The 7,408-nt window shown below is 46.0% G+C and overlaps 1 long non-coding RNA gene across 1 annotated transcript; it reads left to right on the top strand.

Moving 5' to 3' along the window:
- The first annotated feature begins 5,179 nt into the window (after positions 1–5,179).
- LOC123130479 (uncharacterized) lies at positions 5,180–6,715 on the top strand. The gene is made up of 2 exons (XR_006463838.1): positions 5,180–5,627; positions 6,215–6,715. It is a non-coding gene; the product is annotated as an uncharacterized lncRNA (long non-coding RNA).
- Positions 6,716–7,408: the final 693 nt, after the last annotated feature.

The raw sequence follows: 7,408 nt of genomic DNA, 5'->3' as shown, positions 1-7,408 counted from the left end.
TAGCCTGGCACTTATTTTGAGGTGGGACAGCCCCATTTGTGCCAGATTGTGGCTGACCCTTGCTTGGGCACTGATTTTTGTAGTGTCCCTTTTCTCCACAACCAAAACAGACATCACTCTCCTTTGGGTAATCTCGAGCCAAGTGCGGTCCATTGCACACGTGACATTTGATAGGGGCTCTCGGAGGCATAAAAGGTGGTCTAGGAGCTTGATGGAAAGGAGGACGGACGGGCCCGACCATTGGCACGCGGACTAGGCCAACAGGACGATTCCCACTTCTCATGGCAAACCTCGGGTCCATCCTAGCTTTCTTTCTTCGCTCTTCCTCTACGGCGATTTGCCGATTCTCGATTGTAATGACTCGGTCTACTAGTTCCCAAAACTCGGTTATTTTTATAGGAGCTATAATAAGCTGTATGGACGGGTTCAATCCTTCTATGAACCGGTACAACTTTTTGGTCTCAGTGTTTGTGTCCTCTGGTGCATAGCGGGACAGTGAGTTAAACTCATCTAGATACTCTGCGATGGTCTTAGACCCTTGCTTGAGGTTCAGGAATTCCTTCCTCTTTATTTCCATCGCACTTTGCGGGGCGTAGTTATCTCGAAATCTCCTCTTAAATTCGTCCCAAGTAACTATGTGGTTTTCGGGTATGATAATTTGGACATTTCTCCACCATGTGGCAGCAAGAACAATTAACTGATGGGACGCATACCGAACTTTTTCTTGGTCCGTGCATCCCACAGTGTTAAGTTTCAGCTCTGTGTCCATCAACCAATCATCTGCAGCTAATGGATCTGTGGCGGTTCAAAAGGTTGGTGGTCTAGTCTTTTGGAAGTCTCCAATCATGACACCTTGTTCTGGGTTTTTAGTCAGTTGGCCTCTCATCGTACCGAACATCTCATCCATGAATTTATTCTGGTGTTCTAGAGAGTCTCGACGAGACTGCTCCATCCATTGATACATTAGAGCAAGTTGATCGGATCCTGGGGCATGATGGGGTAATGGTGGAGGTGTAGGTTACGTCACTCTAGACGGCAAATCTGCCATGTTCCTTAGCGACTCGGGTGCTAAATCTGATGGGTTCCTATTGTCTTCGAACGACTGACTACCAGATGCCATCGCTACCGATCTGGTGGGCAAGGTATAGGTTATAACGATAGCTACTACATGAGAAAATATTTTATTTATTTGATTAGAGGTGAGATTTTAGCTCAAACAGTACATTTCACTCTGCCTGTTTTGGAGCATCAATTTAAACAGTGCACTTAACAGCGGCATACTAGAAAATTTTGCAAAACATTTTTTTGACTTGTTGTTGGCCGAAGAATAAAAGCAGTCAAACAAAGTGTTTTTTTATAGAGGCAAGAGATTAATCACAAGTCAAAAATAGAGCCATTTGCACGTGCACATGCACACACAAGTTCTTCACATACTGGATTAAAAGCATTCAATCATCAAGTGTGACATACATCAATTGAACTCATGAAGTGCTAGGAAAAATGTAGCAGCATCAGCACATAATATAAATACTAGACAAACACGTGATGTACCAAAGGCATGTACTTGAATGAAGATATCATTCAAAAAAAATCTACCATACATCAAACGCCATTATGAGGCATTGGCAACAATGTGGCAACAACATCACATACAGTATTCCATCATTCAGAGCAAGGAGCATAAAAAGAACCCGAATTTAAAATGAATATGGAGGCATGGCATATGCATCACACGAGACCATCTAGTAATAGAATATCAGTACATCCATAAGTCCACCAGTCCACATGGATACATCACATATCATAGCAGCAACACCACACATACTCTGTGTCGCACATCATCAGGCTACCACAGCTATCTACACGTGTACCTGGAACAAAAGTATACCTGCCGACCAATCTGTCTGTCGGAACTAGTCTGGCTAACTACGTCTGTGCACACTCTGGAAGGGTAGCTACGGCTACAAGACCTTTCCAGATATGTACAGAATCCGAAAGGACAGCCTCCATGCATCTGCCTAAACATCTAATAAGTGGCGGAACTAACTCTGGGAGGTGTAGCTATGATGCTACAACCTTGCCAGAATACTAACTACTACTAGTAGCACGTCAATCCTCCCTGACAAGAGGACTAGGTGAAACGGTGAGGAGCAAGTCGGGGTCGAGGGAAGAAGTCAGTGCAGGCAGAGACACACTCGGTGCAGCAGCGTCAGACTCGGGTGCACTAATGGTGCTAAGAGGGTACTCAGAGGGAGTGTGCTTAGAGGGTGTGACGTTGGAAGCGACATGAAGGTACTCCGGGGGCTGAGAAGACACCTGGCGGGAGTCGAGTGCTAGAAGCTCTGAGTAAGCGACGCCAATCACTGAAAAGTCGGGGGTGCCATCGGGAGAAGGTGGAGCAAGGTTGGTAGCTGGAGAACCTGGTGGAGTGTGGGGAGTGTGCTCTGGAGGTGGTGGGACTACAACGGAACTTAGAGTAGGAGCAACCTGAGAGGAAGTCTCGTCGGCGACAAGAGACTCCTAGTCAATCGGGTACCCTACCCGGCCTAGAGAGGCGGAAGGTGAGCTGTCGATCTGAAGAGGGTTGAGGGCCATACCTGGACGGGTGTAGTCCCTCAATGCAGTGGACATCTCGCTGTTCACCCACTCAAGCTTGGAACAACGCCTCTGAAGAGTGGCAACCTGATCTAATAGGTCCTGAACAAGCTGAGGTGCAGGTGGATGCTCATACGGTGTGGAGGGACGTGACACTACGCGAGAGGAGGAACCCCTGATGACTCTAGGAGCTGGGTGGTCTGCCCGAGTGTGTGGGACTATCGGGTACAGAGGTGGACGAGTGGCAGTTGAAGCTGGTGGTGGTAAAAATGTGGGAGGTAAAACAGGAGGACGTGGTGAAAGTGGAGGGAAAGTGGAAGTGGACGCAAAAGGCGAAGGGGCGACAATGGGCGTAGGTGCAGACGAACTCCCTGCCTCCTCTAGCTGATGAGGCCACTCGCCTCTGCCCGCGTACTGAAGGAGAGGGTGTTAGGCGTGGAAAAGGTGTAAAGCAGCATCTCGTGCCTCACCCTGAAGTGCTGAAACAAAGTCGTAACGGGCAACACTATACCTAGAAGGGACATCTAAGCTCTCAGGAATGTGCACTATGACTAAGTACCCCGTGGAACACGGGTCATGAAACACTGTGTAGTACGGTGCAATCAACACACCCATAAGACCAAGAAGCTCAACCAAGAACAGAGCAAAACCACCATACTCAGCACCCGTACCAAACATCCTACCACTCATCATCCTACATTAAGCAATTTAAGAATTCAGTTAGTTATAACACAGTGTAAAATTAATTTTACCAAGGACAGTAAATAAATAATTAAACACATTTTTCTTGCACAATTGTGTGGTCTAAATTATTTAATCTTCACTTGACTTGAGTCATTTTTTTAAGAAAACTTTTAGTTTATTTTAGGTAAGGAGGGAACCTATCTTTCCTAGGGCTCAGACGGTCTCTAACCAAGTACATGACTGTTTCCTTAACGCTGCTCTGATACCACCTATTCCGTGACGCCCCATTACGTCCAACAGAGTCAGGCGTAACGGAAGCTGTCACTTCAGAGTTGCGCCAGGATCAGTTAAGGAGAACAATGTCATGTACAAGACGGAGCAGCTGCCGTGAGTAGGCAAGCTTTTATTACATAGACACCTCAAGTGTCGACTAAGCTTATGCGGCCATGATGATAGATCGTCACCCGCTTCTAGTACGAGCCTTTTAGACCAACCATGGAGGGCATCTACTCTTCATAGCCTTGATTGTCGACTTAGTCATAGTCATACTCCACTTCAGAATAACCGAAGTCGTTAAGATGACCAGACTCATCATAAGTACCATTCTCTATCGCCTGGGAGTTCTCATAACTCTCTTGCTCTAAAAACAACAAAAGTGCAGCTGAGTACGTATAAAATACGTACTCCGCAAGTCGCCGGGAAAAGTGGATGCATGAGTTTTTAAAGAGGAAAAACTTTATCGGTCACGGCTACCACCATCGAGCCATTATCTCAAAATACTATGTAGGTAAAAATATTTTCCCTTAACCCATTTTGTTGGAAACAAAATTTTATTCATAAAATCTAATGGCGACAGAGCGACGTGGGATCTTACATCTTGTGTTAGAGGAAAACCCACATGACGCACTTCCTATCCCAGAAGCTGGGAGTGATATCACATTTACTCTGATCAGAGGTGTACAGCTTTGCCCATAGCATCACTTGGTACAAGTCGTCCATGCACTACCCGTGTGCACGACTAGACCAAGGAACCAGAACCTTTAACCAGCCCGTCCACTACCTTTGCTTTTCCACCTTGCCTTACTAAAGGCCCGCGGGTCGAGACCCCTGACCGGCGGTCCCGCCCTAGGGTGACTGTACCTACCCGTCTACAGCCACCTTCTTACCCATGCAGAGGCAACTACTTGGCATGGGTAGTCGGTTCAGCCCGTCCCATTCCAGGTCTATGGTCAGTACGATTTGCGCCGCTTTTGAAGTAAGCGCCAGTTGGTTGCGTCCTAATGTGATACCCTATGTAGAGGAGCCCGCCATCCAAGCCAACCCTACCCGGGTTGCCTTCACCAACATAAGCTCCCCTAGCCACCAAATATTTATTTATAATGTAGCCCTGCCCGAGTCACAACTACTCAATACAGATACTTCACCTGATCTGGTCCAATTGCCAAATTAGTGGATCCACCTGATCCAAATCTCATTTCATTTATGAAAAATATTTATTTTTAATTCTTATGCAAAATTTTAGAAATGACCCATAGCCCGGAATTTTTTTATCAAGACATGGTCAAGGAGATGACGACTTGCCGGGTAGTGCTTCGACCAACTCGGAACCACTAGATGCGACTCCTACGAGTCCGAGATCGACTCCTGATAATTATTTCACAAATATGTTTATAATGCCTAATTAAAATCTAAACATCCAGCAACACGACCATGTTGGGTAAGCCATAATTAATTAACTAGGTACTGATACGTCCTAGTGTTTCATTGAGATATAAAATGCATCTAAGCCATCCAAATCAGAGTAGCATGCACGTATGTCATCCAGTCCAGAGAGTGATAAAAGAAATGATAAGTAAAAGGAAATAGTAGCCTAGTACTGTACTACTAGTACTTCGCTGGTTAAGCCCTAGCCCGTGTCTATCCAGAAAGACTACTCAACTTCTCTGCTATCCCACGAACAGAACCAGCCCGCTCACCTCTCTCCCCCCCCAAGAATAGAGCACGGCCGCCGTCGCCTCAATCTGCCCCGTCCGGGCATCTCCGGTGACACGGCGGACACCTACAGATTCCCCTCGTCTCCCTCTACCATTTCCCCCTATTTATTTGATCTGCCGCCGCCAAAAACGTCGCCACCACTCAATCCTAGCGCTGCCTGATCCAGGTCCGGTGGGCTTGCCACCGGCTGCAGCGGCAACGATGTCTCCATGCCTACATCCTCCCCCAGCGCAGCCACACGCACAAGGTGCGCAGCCACGGGCGTCGGGCGTGTGCGGCTTCACCGGTGCTGCCCGGTTGCCATGGCTTTGCTGCTAACGGTGTGGAGTAGCCACATCCTACTGCTACTACTGGTAAGTACTAATCCTGATTCCTTCTCCATGAAGTGCTTCAAATTTCACAACATGTGCCTGCTATATATGAACGTGGATGTGCATATATTGTTCATTTTATCTCAGGCCCTACTATTCCCCTCTCAGCCATATTGCCTTCTTTCTCTTTGTTTATCTCAAGGCCACGAAATTAATCAAGATTTAATCTATGGTGTGGTCATGGTATTGCTACTGATTAGATCTAAATGTTGTTCCTAACTAGTGCTACTCATCCTTGAACACCATATAGAAGTAAATAGTGGCAGTGAAACTCAAAAATAATAATTACTTGTGAGTAGATTATAAACATCAATCTCTCAGTGTTTGCTACAGATTGACAGGGATTAATAAATAGGAAAAGGTTGTATACACAGGAAGGTTGATCTTTTGGATACATACATACATGTCTTAGCAAGTTACTAGTACCTAGGATTTGACTCTTGGCATGTTAGATCTAGTACAAGCCACGGATGTCATTCACAAAAACTTTTACAAGCTTTTGCAATTGATCTAATTAGTTTTGACTAACTTGGGTGTTTACGCAAACATTTTGTTCTTTTTACTGCAAGGTAAATAGATCAAGGTGAATAGATGCTTATGGACTGATTCAAACCGAGGTGGAGATAGATAAGAAATCAAGCAAGAAGGGCTAACACAAGAAGGTACTTGATTACTACCTGGTGGCGCATGCAACCCAAAGAGCCTCACAGCAGGGGAGGATAGCAGTGTGGCAGAAGGTGAAAAGGCAGAGGGTTTTCTCCAACGGATGATTGTGTGTGGCTAGAGTGAAAGGGATGGCTCCTATTTATAGTGGGGTGAATAGCTATGTCGGTTTGGAGAGGCATTGCAGCTGGCATGCATGCGTGGTTAGTCTTGCATGCATGCCTCAACTTGTGTCTCTTGTGGGCTGTACTAGGGACAAGTGTAATTTTCTTGGCTGGCCATTAGTTGGCATTTACTTTGTGTGAAGGAAATGAGACAAGGGTCTATAAAATATAGGGAGGTATGGAGAAGAATTGTTGTGCATGACTAAATGCTATTTGCTGTAATAAAAATAATAATTAAGTGTAGTTATTTCTATTATTTTAATTAATGTTTTGGCAACGCCGTTGAAATTATCATTATCTAATTTTATTTATTTATGGTTTTTACATATGCCAACGGTGAAGAAGAAGACCGACTTCAGAGTGGCAAGCACAAAACAGTCGCCCATGAAACCGGAGGAGGAAACTCCAGTCGGAAACAGAAGCGCAAGGCCAAGCCAGCCGTTCCTGGTGAAGCCTTAGCTATGACTCAAGGAAAGTTCAAGGGGAAGCCCAAGGGGCCGTGGAACCCCTAGAAAGTAAAAGATCAAGATGGAAATGATGTGCTGGATTTGCCATGCCACATCCACACCAAAAAAGATGAAGAGGGTAATTTCATTTACCCGAAGCATACCACTCGGCAGTGTCGACCCCTAATCCAACAAGTCCGAGAGAAACTGCCCAAGGAAAAGGAGAAAGAAGCTGACAAGGTTGAGGATGAAGAAGAGGATGATGACGGTTATCCCCGCATGAATTCCACTCTGATGATTTTTGCTGACGTCGAGAGTAAAAGTCGATTGGAAGTCATCAACAGAGAAGTGAACATGGTAGCTTCGGCACCCAGATATTTGAAGTGGTCCCAGACTGCCATTACATTCGACCAGTCCCATCACCCAGCGCACATAGCCATCCCTGGGAGGCAAGCGTTGGTGGTCGACCCAGTAGTCGAAGGCACCCGAC

Source organism: Triticum aestivum, chromosome 6A (assembly GCF_018294505.1).
Source record: "Triticum aestivum cultivar Chinese Spring chromosome 6A, IWGSC CS RefSeq v2.1, whole genome shotgun sequence".
Taxonomy (NCBI): Eukaryota; Viridiplantae; Streptophyta; class Magnoliopsida; order Poales; family Poaceae; genus Triticum; species Triticum aestivum.
Note: the sequence above shows the minus strand (reverse complement) of the source record. Positions and strands in the feature narration are given on the sequence as shown.